This window comes from Sus scrofa, chromosome 15, assembly GCF_054392235.1.
Source record: "Sus scrofa isolate SSC_HxYL_T2T_F1_AM1 chromosome 15, Sscrofa_HxYL_maternal_Yorkshire_Landrace_v2.0, whole genome shotgun sequence".
NCBI classification, from domain to species: Eukaryota; Metazoa; Chordata; class Mammalia; order Artiodactyla; family Suidae; genus Sus; species Sus scrofa.
Window position 1 is genome coordinate 117,052,466 of NC_139397.1, and position 19,467 is coordinate 117,071,932.

At 39.3% G+C, this 19,467-nt stretch overlaps 1 pseudogene; it reads right to left on the reverse strand.

Annotated features, from left to right (window-relative positions):
• Positions 1-4,060: 4,060 nt before the first annotated feature.
• Positions 4,061-19,467, reverse strand: part of LOC100521341 (protein spire homolog 1 pseudogene) — a 166,516-nt pseudogene continuing 151,109 nt past the window's right edge.

Here is a 19,467-nt window from a genome sequence, read left to right on the forward strand (position 1 = left end):
TATTCCTTTATCTTTTGTTTATCTTTTATAGGTTTTTGGTTTTAGTTTACTATAAGATTCATATATAACCCTATGTATAGTTCATATATATATGTATGTACATGATTATTTTAAATTGATAATCTCAAATTCAAATGCATTCTAACAGTCCTATATTTTTACTGCCCCTCCAAGTTTTATGGTTTTGATGTCACATTTTACATCTTTTTATTTCATAATTCCTTAACTATATACTATGGATATATGTGATTTTAATATTTTTGTCTTTAAATCTTCCCACTAGATTTTTAAGTGATTGATCCACTACATTTACTGTATGCCTGCCCATACTAGTGACATTGTTCTTTCAACAATTTTTATTTCAAGTTGTTGCCTTTTATTTTCCACCTATAGAAGTCCCTTTAACATTTTTTGTAAGTCTAGTTTACTAGTGAATAACTTTTAGATTTTGCTTGTTTGTAAAATTCTTTATTTCTTCTTCAATTCTGAATGACAACCTTGTGGTGTAAAGTATTCTTTGTTGTAGTTTGTTTTTCCATCCAACACTATGAACATATAATGACACTCACTTCTGGCCCACAAAATTTCTGCTGAAGTGAGCTGGTTGTCTTCTGAGATTTCCTTGAATACAACTAGCTGCTTTTCTCTTGCTGTTTTTAAGATGCTCTCTTTATCATTAATTTCTGCCATTTTTATTAAAACATATCATGGTGTGGACTTCTTTAGATTCATCTTACTTGGGACTCTCTGTGGTTGCTGGACCAGGATTTCTATGTTCCAGGTTAGAGGAGTTTTCAACTATTATTTCTTCAAATTTGCTGCTTTTCTAGTTCCCTTTTCCTTCTGGAACTCCTATAATGCAAATGGTAGTATGTTCTACATTGCTCAGAGGTCTCTTAAACCATCTTCATTTCTTTAGGCTTTTTTTTTTCTGTTCAGATTCAATGATTCTCTCTTCCAGATCACTGATATGATTTTTTGTATGATCTATTCTACTGTTGATTCCTTGTATTTTTAAATTTTCAGTTATTGTATTCTTCAGCTCTGATTAGTTTTTTTATATTTTCTAACTCTGTTGATATTCTCACTATGTATACCCATTGTTCTTTCAAGTTCAGTCAGAATCTTTATAATCATTAACTTGAATTTTGTATTGGGTATATTGCTTCTCTTTTTTAAGGTCCTTTTTTCCTCAGGTTTATTTTGTTCTTCATTTAAAACATGCTCTGTCTCCTCATTTTGCTTAATTCTCTGTATTTATTTCTACAAATTAGGGTAGGTTTTTTAGATCTTATGGTCTTCAAGAAGTGGCCTTAACTATAATACAGCAGCACACTACTCTCTTGCCACCAGAACTACATTCTCTAGAGGTGTTCTCTATATGAGATGTGTCTGCCCACCTGATATGGTGGGGCCAACCCCTATGGGTGTGCTTGTAGGTGGGACTGTTCCCAGCTGGCTGCAAAGACCTGCCTCCTGCAGTTTATATAGGGGCACTGTTGTGTGGGACAGGTCCCTAGTATGGCTGATTGTGATGCTTGATAGCATGTAACTGTTGCTGGATTTTCTTTGTTGCTCACAGCCTGTAACTGCTTTAGGTATGCTTGCTGATGGGGCAAACCTAAAGTATTAATAAGCTAGAAGAGGGATTCCAAAATAGTGTGTGCCAGCACAGGAGTCAGTGAAGTAGAATGAATTAAAAAAAAAAAAAAAAGGCATCTGCCAGCATCTCTATTTCCAGGGAGACTCCCAGGTGCCTGCTGCCTCTCTGAGATATTCTGCAAGATCAGCAAGTAGGTCTGACGCAGGTGCAATTCAAAATACTGCCTCCGTGTTGAGACTCAGAGTATGTGCAATTCACACACATCCTTTAAGAATGAAATCTGTTTCCTACAGCCTTTGGTTCTCTCAAATCTAAGACCCACTGCCTTGCAAAGCCAGATATTCCAGGGGCTTAAATTCCTAAAGCAGGATCTCTTGTGGGGCTTATATTCCTTGATCCTTGGGGAGAACCTGAGATTGTGATATCCCTCCTGTTTGTGTCATAAACTCAAGTGTGGGCCCTGATTAGACCTTATCTCTGCCACAATTGCTAGTCTTGTTTTTGCTCATTCTTTATATCTCTAGGTGTGGAAAATCTTTTTTGCTAGTCTTCAGGTAATTCTTAGAGAAAGTTGCTCTGTAAGTAGTTTTAATTATGATGTCCCCTTGGAATTATGGAAGAGATTCTTTCAGGGTCATTCTAATCCGCCATTTGATCCTTTTCCTAAATTATCCATAAAATGAACCAGGGATTCTTGGATAGCTGGTTGACTCCAAGGCTTGAAAGCCAATTTTAAAATAGCCTGGAATACATATATATATATTGTATATATTGAATACATGTATATATACTTTTCCTCAAATTATCGTCCATCATGTTCCATTACAAGTGACTAGATATAGTTCCCTGTGCTCTACAGTAGGATCTCATTGCTTATCCACTCCAAATGCAGTAGTTTGCATCTATTAATCTCATACTCCAAGATCATCCCACTCCCTTCCCCTCCCCCTCAGCAACAACACATCTGTTCTCCAAGTTCATGAGTTTCTTTTCTGTGGAAAGATCCATTTGTGCCATATATTAGATTCCCGGTATAAGTGATATCATATGGTATTTGGTTTTCTCTTTCTGACTTACTTCACTTAGTATGAGAATCTCTATGAGTTCCCTCCATGTTGCTGCAGATAACATTATTTTGTTCTTTTTATGGCTGAGAGTAATCCACTGTGTATATACACCACACCTTCATAATCCAGTCATCTGTCAATGGACATCTAGGTTGTTTCCTTATCTTGGCTATTGTGGATAGTGAACATAACGTGTCTTTTTCAAGGAAAGTTTTATCTGGATATATGCCCAAGAGTGGGAATGCTGGGTCATGTGGTAGTTCTATATTTAGTTTTCTGAGGAACCTCCATACTGTTTTCCATAGTGGTTGTACCAATTTACATTCCCACCAACAGTGAACAAGAGTATCCTTTTCTCCACACCCTCACCAGCATTTGTTATTTGTTGACTTCTTAATGATGGCCATTCTGACAGGTGTGAGGTGGTACCTCATAAGAGTTTTGATTTACATTTCTCTAATAATCAGTGATGTTGAGCATTTTTTCATGTGCCTATTTACACTGGTATATCTTCTTTGGAGAAATGTCTCTTTTTTTCATTTAGAATTCATTTATAAAAAATAAATTTCAGTTTGAGACCTCAGGTACCAAATTGTGGCTTAATTTAGTCATGATGGCGAGGCTATAAAGTTATGACACCATGGTTGGGAATGTGGGGTGCCAGCTCACTCCCTGCAGTGTGGCCCACAAGGGCAGCCTTCATGGTCATAGCCTTGTCACAGCTGGCCAAAATGCTCAACCCCTGCACAAATTCTAGGCTTTCTTTGTCCCAAAATGCCACAAAACTTTACATTTGAGATCACCATTATGAAACAACTGATAACCATGATACATTCAAGACAAGAACAGAGGAGCTGTCACTGCTCAGAGCAGAGCCAGCAGCCCAGAGGACACGGCCACTCACCTGGAGCAGAGCGGCATTGATGTCCTGCACAGGTGTGGCCCTCACCCCAGAGAACAGTCTCCCACAGTCAGCGCAAGAGTCAGAACAAACAGTGTGGGTTCTGTGCTGGGACAGGGGCAGTGCTGTGCACATCAGCAAGGACCATGGTCCTGGCTGTGCCCACCTTAGACCCAGTTTGCACTGAGATGTTTTCAGCCTTAGACAACTATGTGAGGAGCAGTAAAGAACTGAACTAAGCAAAAATATTTTGCCTCCAAATACATACACACAGACACACACACACACAAAAGCAAGTTTCAAACCACTGTCCTCTCTCAGAGTGGACGAGCCACTGGCTGGCCTGTTATGTGCCATTGAGGTGAAGACAGTACTCAGTCTGTGGAGTAAGGTGATGCAGCAAAAACCTGCCCTGATGCAACCTCAAGCCTAAGGCTGAGCCAGGCCAGCTAGTGTCCTCCGCCAAGGCCATCGAGCACAGGGCAGTGCTCAGACCTTGCTGATGGTCCTTTCTGGGGACCAGTACTCCAAGGGGCCTACAAAAGCCATGGAAAAAGATTGGGTTTTCCTTTTCAATCAGGCTTTATTGTTGGCCAACACGAGGCTATGCCAGCTTGAACTGACAATCTCCAAAATGAATTTTTCACAGTCTACACACACCTCCATGGCACTCCAGTCCTCCATCAGCTCTTTGGGAATTTAGGTCTTCATCTGATTTGTCCACAGACTTGGATTTTGAGAACAATCTGGCAATGCTCCAAAGTTGTTGATGGTGGCCAGTGGAGGGCTTTTCTGGCCTCAGACAACTTTCCCTCTGTGCAAGGCATAAGGTCCCAATGAAAAGATAGGAAGGGTGGAGTATGGCTTGGAGGGCAGCTGCATCTTCTTGCAACACTGTGAACAAACCGGCCTCTTACAGAACTGACAGGTATAAGACCAGGTGAAGAAGGAAAATCTCCTGGTTGGACAACAAAAGCAGAGCTTTTTTTTTTTTTCAAAGCAGTGTAGAAATCTTTATACTGCTGGTATTTTTCCAGCTCTGCCTTCACCAGGACCTGATGGATATGCATCACCTCCTCCACAGTCAGTGCCAGGTACTCCACTGGGAAGCAGAACTCCTCAAGCAACCAGGAGCTCCACCTGGATGGGGGCAGGAACTGCCTCACTTGATGGGTGTCCTCTCTGGAGTGGCTGCTGTCTCTCTGGCTGGGGTGTGGAGGATATGGGCAGGAACTTTGGAGGGTCCTTCCTCTAGAACACAGCCTCTAGAAAGGTTTGGCCAGAGTCGGTGTTTTGAGGAGTTTTCTCTGCTGCACAGGCACCTGCTGTGGGGCAATGGGCCCAATTTCTTTTGATTGTGACCCTCCGTTCACCATCGATGACTCCATAGCACTCTTCAGAGATTCAGGGGTAGTAATATCTAACTGTACATCTGCTGGTGAGACCGACTGCAGCTTTCTCTCTGCCTTGATTTCCTCCAGTATCTTTTCATGGAGCCTCCAAGGCCACGGTGGGGTAGGTTTCAGTTTTCTGGCTGAGGCTGCATTCAGAGGAGGTCTTGATCTGATGATCTCATGATTTCATGAGCACTTTTTTTTGTAATTGAGAAGGAATATTACCATTCACCATCACTTTTCACAAGGTGTATCTTTTGGATCTGATGTCATCCATTAGCATTTCGTAAGGGGTAAGCTGATACTCAATGGGCAGAGGGTTGTACTGCCACTCTTGGACCTTCTCCATTATGCAGATCCCTCATCACCTGCACCCAGGATGAAGCCCAGTCAGCATTTTTCAGCTCCTCCAGGTCTGTGTTAGATTCATCAATCTTCTCCATTTCTTGAATATTCTTCATATTCTCTTTTGTACTTTTTAGCCAGAAATGTATGCAGCTCCATTTTCTCTGCAAACAAGGTCTGACATACTGCCTGATAATGATTTGGTGCTTCTGATTCAGTTGGGAGGTGAGCGGCACATAACTTCATGACATCTCTATACAACCAGAGAGCTGAGGTTTTTCTCTTTTCACCGTTGTCCCTCCTCCAGACCTTCCTCCACAGCCTCATATCTCTCATCATTGCTGCCATTAGCTTCTGCCATGTTGGCCTTGCCATCAATGAGCTGCTCCAGGGGAGAGCTCAATTCCCTTTTTTTATTCTCCTTCAAACCATAGTCCAAAGCCTTATAGATATTATTCCTAAAGATTCAATAACCTAAAGCAATGAGCATTCTGAGCCCTATGTCAAATCCCCAAGCCTAGAGATCTGGCCCTAGGAGAAAGAGCCCCTGGAGCATCTGGCATTGAAGGCCAGTGGGGCTTGTGCACAGGAGCTCCACGGAACTGGGGGAAATGGAGACCCCATTCTTGAAAGGCACACACAGATTTTCATATGCACTGAGTCCCAGGGCAAAGCAAAGTCTCCACAGGAATCTGGGTCAGACATGACTGCAGTTCTCAGAAGATTTCCTGGGAAAACAGGGGGTGACTATGGCTCATTGCTAGGGAAGGACTCTAGAGGCAAAGCTCTCAGGAATATTCATGAGCGAGCATTTCTCTGGAGGTGGCCATCCTGGGAAAATCCGGCCCCACCCATCTTCTTTGGAGAAATGTCTATTCAGGTCCTTTGCCCATTTTTTAATCAGGTTGTTGACTTTTTTTGCTTTTGAGTTGTATAAGTTGTTTGTATATTTTAGAGATTAAGCTCTTGTAAGTTACATTGTTTGAAACTATTTTCTCCCATTCTGTAGGTTGTCTTTTTTTGTTTTTTGTTTCTTGTTTTTAGGGTTTTCTTTGCTGTGCAAAAGTGTGTCAATTTGATTAGGTCCCATTGGTTTATTTTTGCTTTTATTTCTACTGCCTTGGGAGACTGACCTAAAAAAACCATCTGTACAGTTGATGTCAGAGAAGGTTTTTGCCTGTGTTCTCTTCTAAGAGTTTGATGAAGTCTTGTCTTTTTAGGTCTTTAAGCCATTTTGACTTTATTTTTGTGCTTGGTGTGAGGGTGTGTTCCAATTTCATTGTATTACGTGCAGTCCAATTTTCCCAGCACCACTTGCTGAAAAGACTTTCCCATTTTATAATCATGCCTCCTTTGTTGAAGATTAATTGACCATAGGTGTCTGGGTTTATTTCCAGGTTCTCTATTCTGTTCCATTGGTCTGTATGTCTGTTTTGGTACCAGTACCACAGTGTCTTGATTACTGTAGCTTTGTAATATTGTCTTAAGTCTGGGAGAATTATCCCTTATGCTTGTTTTTTGTTTTGTTTTGTTTTTGTTTGTTTTGTTTTTTCCCTCTCAGGATTGCTGTGGCAATTCTGGGTCTTTTATGGTTCCATATAAATTTTTGGATTGTTGGTTGTAGTTCTGTGAAAAATATCATGGGTAATTTGATAGGGATTGCATTGAATCTGTAGATTGCTTTGGGTAGAATGGCCATTTTTACTATGTTAATTCTTACACCCCAGGAAAATGGAATATCCATTTCTTTGAATCCTCTTTAATTTCCTTGATGAATGTTTTATAGTTCTCAGCATATAAGTATTTCACCTTCTTGGTCAGGTCATCTAGTCACTTGTGATGGAACATCATGGAGGATAATGTGAGAAAAAGAATATATATATGTGTATGACTGGGTCACTTTTCTGTACAGTAGAAACTGAAAGAACACTGTAAACCAACTATAATGGAAAAAATAAAAATAAAAAAATAGCCTAAATAATTACTGGTGCCAAAAGGAAAAAGGTGCCAAAAAAAAAAATCTGAAATCAGTTGAAATGAATAGCAGCCAATATGTGTTTCTCAGAGTTACATTGGAATAACTTGAGCAAACTACATGAATACTATAATGATTTAAATAAATGATTTAATAAATTTTGACAATTATTAATAACATTGCTATAAACATCTGTGTCCAGGTTTTTGTGTGGACATAAATTTCAACTATTTTAGGTTAAATACCAAGATGCATTATTGCTGAATTGTATATATACATGGAATCCAGATTTGCAGCTTGAAGAGAAAAGCACATTAGTAGAAGCACTGGTGAAATCCAAAATTATTCTGTAATTTAGTTGATAGTATTGTATCAAGATTAGGTTCTTAGTTTTGACAATTATTCTGTGATTATATAAGATGATAACAATAGAATTCTAAATGAAGGGTATAAGAGAACTTTCTGCACTATTTTTACAATGTTTCTATAACTCTAAAATTATCTCAAAGTATAAAATGAAATTTCAGCAAGCCTTTTTTTGGTAGAAATGAATTGGCAAACATTTACATTTCATAAGAAAATGCAAAAACGCAAAATACACAAAATAATTTTCTAAAAGATCAAAGTTTAAAGACTCTCACTAACTCATTTGAAGACATTATAAATATGTATCATCGAGGACAAGATGGCGGACGAGTAGGGGGACACACTCGCCCTCTCCCACAAACACAACAAAAAAAGCACATCTACAGAAGAAATGACTCGCACAGAACAGCAACCAATCGCTGGCAGAGGAACCTAAACTCCAATAATGGCAAGAAGTTCGTGACATTACTGGGCAGAACGGGAGAAAAGAGGAGAGTGAGAGAAGGTGAATCTGAGCGGGACGGGCCCTCCCGAAAGGGAACTGCGGAGGAGAAAGGGATCCCGCACCCTGGAAAGTCACCTACTGGGGGAAAGATCAAACAAACCAGAGGAATCTCCAGATGCAGAGAAGAGTGTAGCAGTAAGTTGGAGTACGGAAAAACTGGTCAAGAACCGAATGGACCATCTGAACTACGGGCACAGTCACCAAAAATTGAGACGCCTGGATGGGGGCTGGGCACCGAGACCTCGCCTCCAGAGGTTAGTCCCCGAGAAAGGGCTGGGGGACGCCTGGGTGGGGGCTGGGCACCGAGACCTCGCCTCCGAAGGTTAGTCCCTGGGCTGGGGGGGCAGGGCAGAGCGGAAACTGCTTGGGAGGTCTAGAAACCATTTGATGGGGCAGAGACTGCCTGGGAGACTAGAAAACAAAGCTGTCGCAGAGGAAGGAAACAATACTCTAGGGGCGGGGAAGTGGAAAGCCGCATCAGAGGGAACCTGGGAGAAGAGCCTGGTCTGTGCCCGTGCTGGGGAGGGGAGAGAAGAAGGGGTGGGTCCCCATAGAATACCCACCACGCCACAGCAAGCTCACAGGCCCGCTAGCTAGCTGAAAGCTGTGCTTCCCAGTGCATCCCCTCCCCCCACCCCCGCCACCCTCTACACTCTCACCGGACCTGGGGCTGCCTGCCATCCAGGACGGCTGGCCTCAACAATTGCCGGAAGCCTACCACCACAGGGGCTGTCCCTGCACAGGCCTGCTTGCCCTTTGGAGGGGCTACACTTCCGCAGAGCAGCACCAAACACCACCAGCCCCAGAGAAAAGGTCTGCAGCCCAGAAAAGCTAGAACAAGCTTAGCCAGGCCATGAATATATCGGCCTAATTCTCGGACGGTTTGGTTTTTCTGAGTCAGGTGGCCCCGGGGAGGAGCCTCTTGGGTTTCCAACGGCCCTGCTACCGGCCCAAGCCCCCAGGGGATGCTCTAGTGGATCAGCTGCATAGGACTGCCAGCTCCAGGCAGGACCCCCTGCAGCCCAGAAAAGCCACAACAAGCCTGGCCAAGTCGGGAAAAGATCTCAGACGGTTTTTCTGAGTCAGGCTGCCCTGGGGAGGAGCCTCTTGGGTTTCCAACAGCCCTGCTACCTGCCCAAGCCCCCAGGGGGTGCCCCACCCCCATGAAATAACTGCTCAGCACCACCAGCCCCCTGGAAGAGCCCCTGCAGCACAGAAAAGCTGCAACAAGCTCGGCCAGACTGTGAAAAGATCCGCCTACATTCTCAGGCTGTCCTTCTGAGTTGGGCTGCCCCAGGGAAGAGCCTCTTAGGTTCTCAGTGACCCAGATAGCTGCTCCAGCACCCAGGGGGTGCTGCACTCCTGAGGAGCAGCTGCCCAACACCGCCAACCCCCTGCAAGAACCCCACAGCCTAAAAACACCAGAGCAAGATCTGCATGACCAAGTGAAATCTGCTACTATTGTGGTGTGGACCTCCCAGTCCTGTCTGCCCTCAGGAAGCCCTCCTTTGCTTCAAAGAAACACTGTTAGCCCCATCAACACTCCAGAAAAGCCACACTGCCTCAAAAAAGATTGACCAACAACGCCAGCCCTCAGGAAATATTCCACGGCAGTGACAAGGCAAACACTGCCCGATCACGGAGAGTACAACTCCCTCAGGAGAAAGAAAACAACAAGCAAGATGAAGAAGCTGAGAAACCACTCCCAGTCAAACCAACAGGAGAACTCACCTAAAACAGTCAGCAATGAAACAGATCTCTGCAGTCAGACAGACCTGGAGTTCAAAAGAGAAATAGTGAAAATACTGAAGGAATTAAGAGAAGATATGAACAGTAATGCAGATACCCTCAGAAAGGAACTAGAAAATATAAGGAGGAGCCAAGAAAAACTAGAACATTCATTTGCAGAGATGCAAACTGAACTAGGGGCAGTAAAAACAAGAATGAATAATGCAGAAGAACGAATCAGTGATATGGAAGATAGAATAATGGAAATCACTCAATCCGGTCAACAGACAGAAAACCGAATCAAAAAACTGGAAAGCAATATAAGAGACCTATGGGATAATATAAAGCGGGCCAATCTACGCATAATAGGAATTCCAGAAGGAGTAGAAAAAGATAAGGGAATGGAAAATATATTTGAAGAAATTATTGATGGAAACTTCCCAAATCTAAAGGATACTGGGTTCAAGATACAAGAAGCACAGAGGGCCCCAAACAAACTGAACCCAAACAGACCCACACCAAGACACATCATAATAAAAATGGCAAAAGTTAGTGATAAACAGAGGATCCTAAAGGCAGCAAGAGAAAAACAGAATGTTACCTACAAGGGAACCCCCATAAGAATATCAGCTGATGTCTCTACAGAAACACTACAGGCCAGGAGGGAATGGCAAGAGATATTTAAAGTGCTAAAAGGAAAAAATATGCAACCTAGAATACTCTATCCAGCAAGAATATCATTTAAAATAGAAGGGGAAATAAAAATTTTTCCCAACAAACAAAAACTTAAAGAATACAGCAACACAAAACCCAGGTTAAAGGAAATATTGAAAGGGCTTCTCTAAACCAAAAAGAAAGGAAGGAAAGGGAAGAAAAAAGAAAAGAAAAAAAAAAAAAAGAAGAAGAAGAGGAAGAACTAGGACTGAGGAAACCGCAATCAAAGAGCAGTCACTCAAATAAGCCAGCATAGAGATTTAATCATGAACATGCTTCAAACAAAATAAAATTAAAAAGAAAAAAATAAAAAAGAGTCATAAAAATCATAAAATGTGGGCAAGGGATGTTAGGAAGTAAATAACCCTTTTTGTTTGTTTGTATGTTTCTCTTCTTAATTTTAATATAGTAATGAAGTGTTTGAACTTACAGGACCATCAGGCTAAAACACACAATTATGGGAAGGGGTTAGCATACTTAAAAAACAGGGCAACCACAATCCAAAACCAAATATTGCATTTGCAAAAAATGAAAAAAAAAATACACTCAAGTAGATAATAACAGGAGACCATCCAACCAAAAAAAAAAAAAAAAAAGAAAGAAAGAAAGGAAGAATGGAGAACCATAGAATCAACTGGAACATGAGGTTCAAGGGCAATAAATAATCATCTATCAACTATCACCTTAAATGTCAATGGACAGAACAGCCCAATCAAAAGACACAGAGTGGCTGAGTGGATAAAAAGGCAAAAACCTTCAATATGCTGCCTACAAGAAACTCACCTTAGGACAAAAGATACATATAGATTGAAAGTGAAGGGGTGGGGAAAAATATTTCATGCCAATAGACATGACAGAAAAGCAGGAGTTGCAACGCTCATATCAGACAAAATAGGCTTTAAAACAAAAGACATAAAGAAAGACAAAGAAGGACACTATTTAATGATGAAGGGATCCATCCAAGGAGAGGATGTTACTATCGTCAACATATATGCCCCAAATATAGGAGCACCCAGATACATACAACAAATATTAACAGACATAAAGGGAGATATTGATAAGAATACAATCATAGTAGGAGACCTTAATACCCCCCTCACATCAATGGACAGATCCTCTAGACAGAAAACCAATAAAGCAACAGAGATCCTAAAGGAAACAATAGAAAAGTTAGACTTAATTGATATCTTCAGGACACTACATCCAAAAAAATCAGAATACACATTCTTCTCAAATGCTCATGGAACATTTTCAAGAATCGACTACATATTGGGACACAAAGCGAATCTCAATAAATTTAGGAGCGTAGAAATCATCTCAAGTATCTTCTCTGACCACAATGCCATGAAATTAGAAATCAACCATGGGAAAAGGAAAGAGAAAAAGCCTACTACATGGAGACTAAACAACATGCTACTAAAAAACCAATGGGTCAATGAGGAAATCAAGAAGGAAATTAAAAACTACCTTGAAACAAATGATAATGAAGACACAACCTCTCAAAATCTATGGGATGCTGCGAAAGCAGTGCTAAGAGGGAAATTTATAGCAATACAGGCCTTTCTCAAAAAAGAAGAAAGAGCCCAAATTGACAACTTAACCCTCCATCTAAATGAATTAGAAAAAGAAGAACAAAAAAGTCCTAAAGTCAGCAGAAGGAAGGAAATTATAAAGATCAAAGAAGAAATAAATAAAATAGAGACTCAAAAAACAATAGAGAAAATTAATAAAACCAAGAGCTGGTTCTTTGAAAAGGTGAACAAAATTGACAAACCCCTGGCCAGACTCACTAAAAAGAGGAGAGAAAGAACCCAAATAGCCAAAATTAGAAATGAAAAAGGAGAAATCACAACGGATACAGCAGAAATACAAAAAACCATAAGAAAATACTATGAACAACTGTATGGCAACAAGTTTGACAATCTGGAAGAAATGGACAATTTTCTAGAATCTTACAGCCTTCCGAAACTGAATCAAGTAGAAACAGACCAACTGAACAGACCGATCACTAGAAATGAAATTGAAGAGGTCATAAAATCACTCCCTACAAATAAAAGTCCAGGACCAGATGGCTTCACAGGGGAATTTTATCAAACATATACAGAGGAATTGGTGCCCATCCTCCTTAAACTCTTTCAAAAGGTTGAAGAAGAAGGAATACTCCCAAAGACATTCTATGAGGCCACCATCACCCTCATTCCAAAACCAGACAGAGATACCACCAAAAAAGAAAACTATCGCCCAATATCATTGATGAATATAGATGCAAAAATTCTCAACAAAATCTTAGCCAACCGAATCCAACAACATACCAAAAAAATTATACACCATGACAAGGTTGAGTTCATCCCAGGTTCACAAGGATGGTTCAACATACGCAAATCAATCAGCATCATACACCACATTAACAAAAAAAAAAGTCAAAAATCATATGATCATCTCAATAGACGCAGAAAAAACATTTGACAAAGTTCAACATCCATTCATGATCAAGACCCTCGCCAAAGTGGGTATAGAGGGAACATTCCTGAATATAATCAAAGCCGTTTATGATAAACCCACAGCAAATATAATCCTCAATGGGGAAAAACTGAAAGCCTTCTCACTCAAATCTGGAACAAGACAGGGATGCCCACTCTCACCACTGCTCTTCAACATAGTTTTGGAAGTCTTAGCCACAGCAATTAGACAAACAAAAGAAATAAAAGGCACCCATATAGGAAGGGAAGAGATCAAACTGTCACTGTATGCAGATGACATGATACTATACCTAGAAAACCCTAAGGACTCAACCCCAAAACTCCTTGAACTGATTAATAAATTCAGCAAAGTGGCAGGATATAAGATTAACATTCAGAAATCAGTTGCATTTCTGTATACCAGCAATGAAACATTAGAAAAGGAATACAAAAATATGATACCTTTTAAAATTGTACCTCACAAAATCAAATACCTCGGAATACACCTGACCAAGGAGGTAAAGGACCTATATGCCAAGAACTATAAAACTTTAATCAAAGAAATCAAAGAAGATGTAAAGAAATGGAAAGATATCCCATGCTCCTAGATTGGGAAAATCAATATTGTAAAAATGGCCATACTACCCAAACAAAGCAATCTACAGATTCAATGCAATCCCTATCAAATTACCCATGACATTTTTCACAGAACTAGAACAAACAATCCAAACATTTATATGGAACCACAAAAGACCCAGAATCGCCAAAGCAATCCTGAGAAACAAAAACCAAGCAGGAGGCATAACTCTCCCAGACTTCAAGAAATATTACAAAGCCACAGTCATCAAAACAGTGTGGTATTGGTACCAAAACAGACAGACAGACCAATGGAACAGAATAGAGAATCCGGAAATAAACCCGGACACCTATGGTCAATTAATCTTTGACAAGGGAGGCAAGAACATCAAATGGGAAAAAGAAAGTCTATTCAGCAAGCATTGCTGGGAAACCTGGAAAGCTGCATGCAAAGCAATGAAACTAGAACACACCCTCACACCATGCACAAAAATAAACTCAAATTGGCTGAAAGACTTAAATATATGACAGGACACCATCAAACTCCTAGAAGAAAACATAGGCAAAACACTCTCTGACATCAACATCATGAATATTTTCTCAGGTCAGTCTCCCAAAGCAATAGAAATTAGAGCAAAAATAAACCCATGGGACCTCATCAAACTGAAAAGCTTTTGCACAGCAAAGGAAACCAAAAAGAAAACAAAAAGACAACTTACAGAATGGGAGAAAATAGTTTCAAATGATGCAACTGACAAGGGCTTAATCTCTAGAATATATAAGCAACTTATACAAGTCAACAGCAAAAAAACCAATCATCAATGGAAAAATGGGCAAAAGACCTGAATAGACATTTCTCCAAAGAAGATATACAGATGGCCAGCAAACACATGAAAAAATGCTCAACATCGCTGATTATAAGAGAAATGCAAATCAAAACTACCATGAGCTACCACCTCACACCAGTCAGAATGGCCATCATTAATAAATCCACAAATAACAAATGCTGGAGGGGCTGTGGAGAAAAGGGAACCCTCCTGCACTGTTGGTGGGAATGTAAACTGGTACAGCCACTATGGAGAACAGTTTGGAGATACCTTAGAAATCTATACATAGAACTTCCATATGACCCTGCAATCCCACTCTTGGGCATCTATCCGGAGAAAACTCTACTTAAAAGGGACACATGCACCCACATGTTCATTGGAGCACTATTCACAATAGCCAGGACATGGAAACAACCTAAATGTCCATCAACAGATGATCGGATTAGGAAGAAGTGGTATATATACACAATGGAATACTACTCAGCCATAAAAAAGAATGACATAATGCCATTTGCAGCAACATGGATGGAACTAGAGAATCTCATCCTGAGTGAAATGAGCCAGAAAGACAAAGGCAAATACCATATGATATCACTTATAACTGGAATCTAATATCCAGCACAATCAACATCTCCTCAGAAAAGAAATCATGGACTTGGAGAAGAGACTTGTGGCTGCCTGATGGGAGGGGGAGGGAGTGGGAGGGATCGGGAGCTTGGGCTTATCAGACACAACTTAGAATAGATTTACAAGGAGATCCTGCTGAATAGCATTGAGAACTATGTCTAGATACTCATGTTGCAACAGAAGAAAGGGTGGGGGAAAAAATGTAATTGTAATGTATACATGTAAGGATAACCTGACCCCCTTGCTGTACTGTGGGAAAAGAAAATAAAAAAAAAAATATGTATCATCAAGACCAGGCAGGAGTTCCCATTGTGGCTCAGTGGTTAACAAATCCGACTAGGAACCATGAGGTTGCGGGTTCGATCACTGGCCTTACTCAGTGGCTTAAGGATCTGGCGTTGCTATGAGCTGTAGTGTAGGTCACAGATGAGGCCCAAGTCCCTCATTGCTGTGGCTCTGGCGTAGACCAGCAGCTACAGCTCCAATTAGACCCCCTAGCCTGGAAACCTCCTTATGCCGTGGGTGCCGCCCTAGAAAAGACAAAAAGACCCAAAAAAAAAAAAAAAAAAAAAAAAAGACCAGGCAGTATTTGAATAAAGATCGACATATAGATTAGTAGAACAGAATCAAGTCCAGAAATACACCCACAGATATATTGGCAATTGATTTTCTTTTTAAGAAAGTTTCTTGAGTAATTCAATGAGAGAGAGAATATCTTTAAAATTTTTTTTCTGGAACAATTTGGTATTTATATCAAAAAAATAAGAAACCATACTTACCTTCTGCCATATGAAAAATTATTTTGAAATATGTCATAGACTTATTTTCAGTTTTTGAGGAACCTGAATACTGTTTTCCATAGTACTTATACCAATAGTGTACAAGGATTTCATTTCCTCTAAACCTTCAACATCTGTTAACTCTTGTCTTTTTGGTAACAGACATCCTACTATGTGTGAGCTGATATCTCAAGGTGGTTTTTATCTGAATTTCCTTCATGATTAGTAATGTCGAGGATCATTTAATGTACTTTTTAGAAATATCTACTCGAGTCCGTTGCCCATTGTTTAATCAGAATATTTTTGTTTTTTACTACTGAGTTGTATGAATTCCTTGTATATTTTAGATATTAGCCTCTACATGGCTTACGTTTTATATACATGGCTAGCAGATATTTTCTTTTGTTAGGTTGCTTTTTCATTTTGTTGATTGTTCCCTTTGTTGTGCAGAAGCTTGTTTTTGCTTTTGTTTCCTTTGCTTTTTAGTGTCAAATCCAAAAATTACTGCCAAGATCAATGTGAAGGAGCTTACCCTTATGTTTTCTTCTGGGAATTTTATGATTTAAAGTGTTAAGTTAAAGTATTTAATCCATTTTGAGTTGTTTTTCTTTATGGTGTAAGACAGGGGTCTAGTTTCATCTTTTTCAGGTGTATATTCAGTTTTCCCAGAACTATTTATTGAATAGACAAGCCTTTCCCCAGCATGTGTTCTTGGTGCCCTTATCAAGGATTAGTTGACCATACGTGTGTGGGTTTGTCTCTGGGCTCTCTATTTTATTCCATTGTTCAGTGTTTCTACTTGCAATATGGCTTGAATCAGCTGGTTCTTCCAGCTTAGTTCTTTCTCAAGATTTATTGGGCTATTTAGCATTTTGAGGTTTCATACAAATTTTAAGGTTTTATTCTATTCCTATGAAAAACATTGGAATGTTAATAGGAATTACATTAAATCTATAGATCAATTTGAATAGTATGGGTATTTTAACAATACTAATTCTTCCAATCTAAGAACTCTGGATAGCTTTCCGTTCATTTGTGTCTTCTTCAGTTTCTTTTACCAACATTTTATAGTTTTAAGTTTACAAGTCCTTTGCCTCCTTGATTAAATTTATTCCTGTTTTACTGATTTTGATGCTGTTCCAAATGGGATTGCTTTCTCAATTTCTCTTTTAGATAGCTCATTATTAATGTATGGACATGTAACAATTTTTGGTATGTTGATTTTGTGTCCTGCAACTTTATTAAATTCATTTATTAGTTCTAATGGTTTGGGGCCAGAGTCTTTAAGATTTTTTATATAAGATCACATCATCTGTAGACAGAGACAATGATCCAGTAACACCACTTCTGAGTATATATCCAAAAGAAACAAAACCACTATCTCTTAGAGGTATCTGCACACTCATGTTCATTGCAATATTGTTCACAGTAGTCAGTGCATGGAAATAACCTAAGTGTCCATCAACAAATGAATGAATAAAGAAAATATGGTATGTGTATACAATGGGATATCATTGAGCCATAAAAAAAGAAGGAAATTTAATATTTTCAATAACATGGGTGAACTTGGACGTCATTAAGCTAAGTGAAATAAGTCAGATAGAGAAATACTGTATTCTCTCACTTATATGTTGAATATATAAAAAATTTAAAATTACACAGCAGAATAATGGTTACCAAGGGCTTGAGAGTGGGTTAAATGGAGAGATTTGGTTAAAAGATTCTAACTTCCCATTATAAAATGAATTAGGTTCTGAGGAGCTAATGAACAGCATGATGGCTTTATTATCATATTAGTACACTTGAAATTTGCTAAGAGAGTAGTTCATGAGCATTCTCCCCACACAAGCACATGAAAGATGCCCAACATCACTAATCATCAGAGAAATGCAAATCAAAACCACGATGAATTATCACTCTGCACCCAGTATGGTGAACACTATCAAAAGAATAGAAAATAGCAAGTGCTGGCAAGAATAAAGAAATTGGAATCCTTATGCACTGTTGATGGGAATATAAAATGGTGCAGCTACTGTGGAAAACAGTATGGAGGTTGCTAAAAAACTTAAAAATGAATTACCATATGATCCAGCAATCCCATTTCTGGTTATATGCTCAAAAGAATTCAAAGTAGGATCTTGAAGAGGAATTTCCATATCCATGGTTGGAATAGCCAATAGGTAGAAGCAATGCAAAGGTCTATCAAAGGATGAATACAGAAGGAAAATTTGGTATATAAGTACAACAGAATATCATGAAATCTTAACTAGAAGGAAATCCTGCCACATGGGTAACATGTGGTGACCATGGTGAAATACAAGACAGTATGTCAAGTGAAATAAGCTAGTCACAAAGGATAAATACTTTATGATTCCATTTATATGAAGTAGCTAAAGGAGTTAAAATTATAGAAACAGAAAATAGGAAGGTGGTTGCAAAGGGCTAAGTGGAGGGGAGAGAGAATTGGTGTTTAATTGGGTGCACAGTTTCAGTTTTACAAGCTGAAAAATTCCAGAGATCTGTTGCACAACAACATGAAAATATTTAAAACTATTTAATCTAAACTTAAAAACAATTAGAATGTAAGTTTAATATTGCATTTTTTAATCACGAAGCATATCAAGAAAAAATAATTTGAAGAGGTTAAAATATTTTTCTTCTTATATTTACCTTGTTTATTTAGGATCCATGTATACTAATATAGGTCCACGTATCACTTTTGGTTATTTCTCTTAAATTCTTTCTGAATCTAGAGTGGTATATTCTAACTTTCTTCCCCCATATCATTGATCTGTCCTATACACTATTTCACATCCTGGATTTTTCTATTTCCTTCTCTGTGCCAAACTTAGTTTGCTTCTTTCTTCTATATTTTCTATAGGTAGAAGTGAGTGCCTCAAGCTTTGATTAGACTCACATTTACCATTTCCAACAAGAAGTGAGATGTTTCTCATGTTGCGTGATATCAGGCACCATAACGTCTAATTGTTTCTCTTTAGTTACGCTAATATTGATCAGTGGATTTGTGTAGTACCTGCCTAATTTTTATTTTCTTTAATTTTTAAATAATTAATTTACTTTTAATGGCTGTACCCATAGCATATGGAAGTTCCTAGGCTAGGAGTCAAATTGGAATTGCACCTGAGGCCTACCCAAAAGTCATGACAACACCAGATCTGAGCTTCATATGTGGTCTTCACTACAGCCTGCTGCAATATCAGATTTTTAACCAACTGAACAAGGACAGGGATTGAACCCTCATCCTCGCAAGACAAAGTTAGGTCCTTAACCCACTGAGCCACAATGGGCACTCCCAATTTTTCTATTATAAAGACCCCCACCAGCCTTTCACTTATTAGTTTCATCTATTCGTTATTATTGCTTGAATTGATTATTGCATTAGGGGTTATAAAATGGTGACATTCTATCATTATTTCCATGTTTACTATCTATAGAAGACTTTCCTACACTTGCACAGTGTGTCAAGTTAAGCTATTCCTTAACTTGACACACTGTACAAGGAAAGCTTATTTTATTCCTTTTAATTGTAAATTTTAGAACAAAAAGTTTATGTCTGAGCAATTAGCAATGCCATTCACTG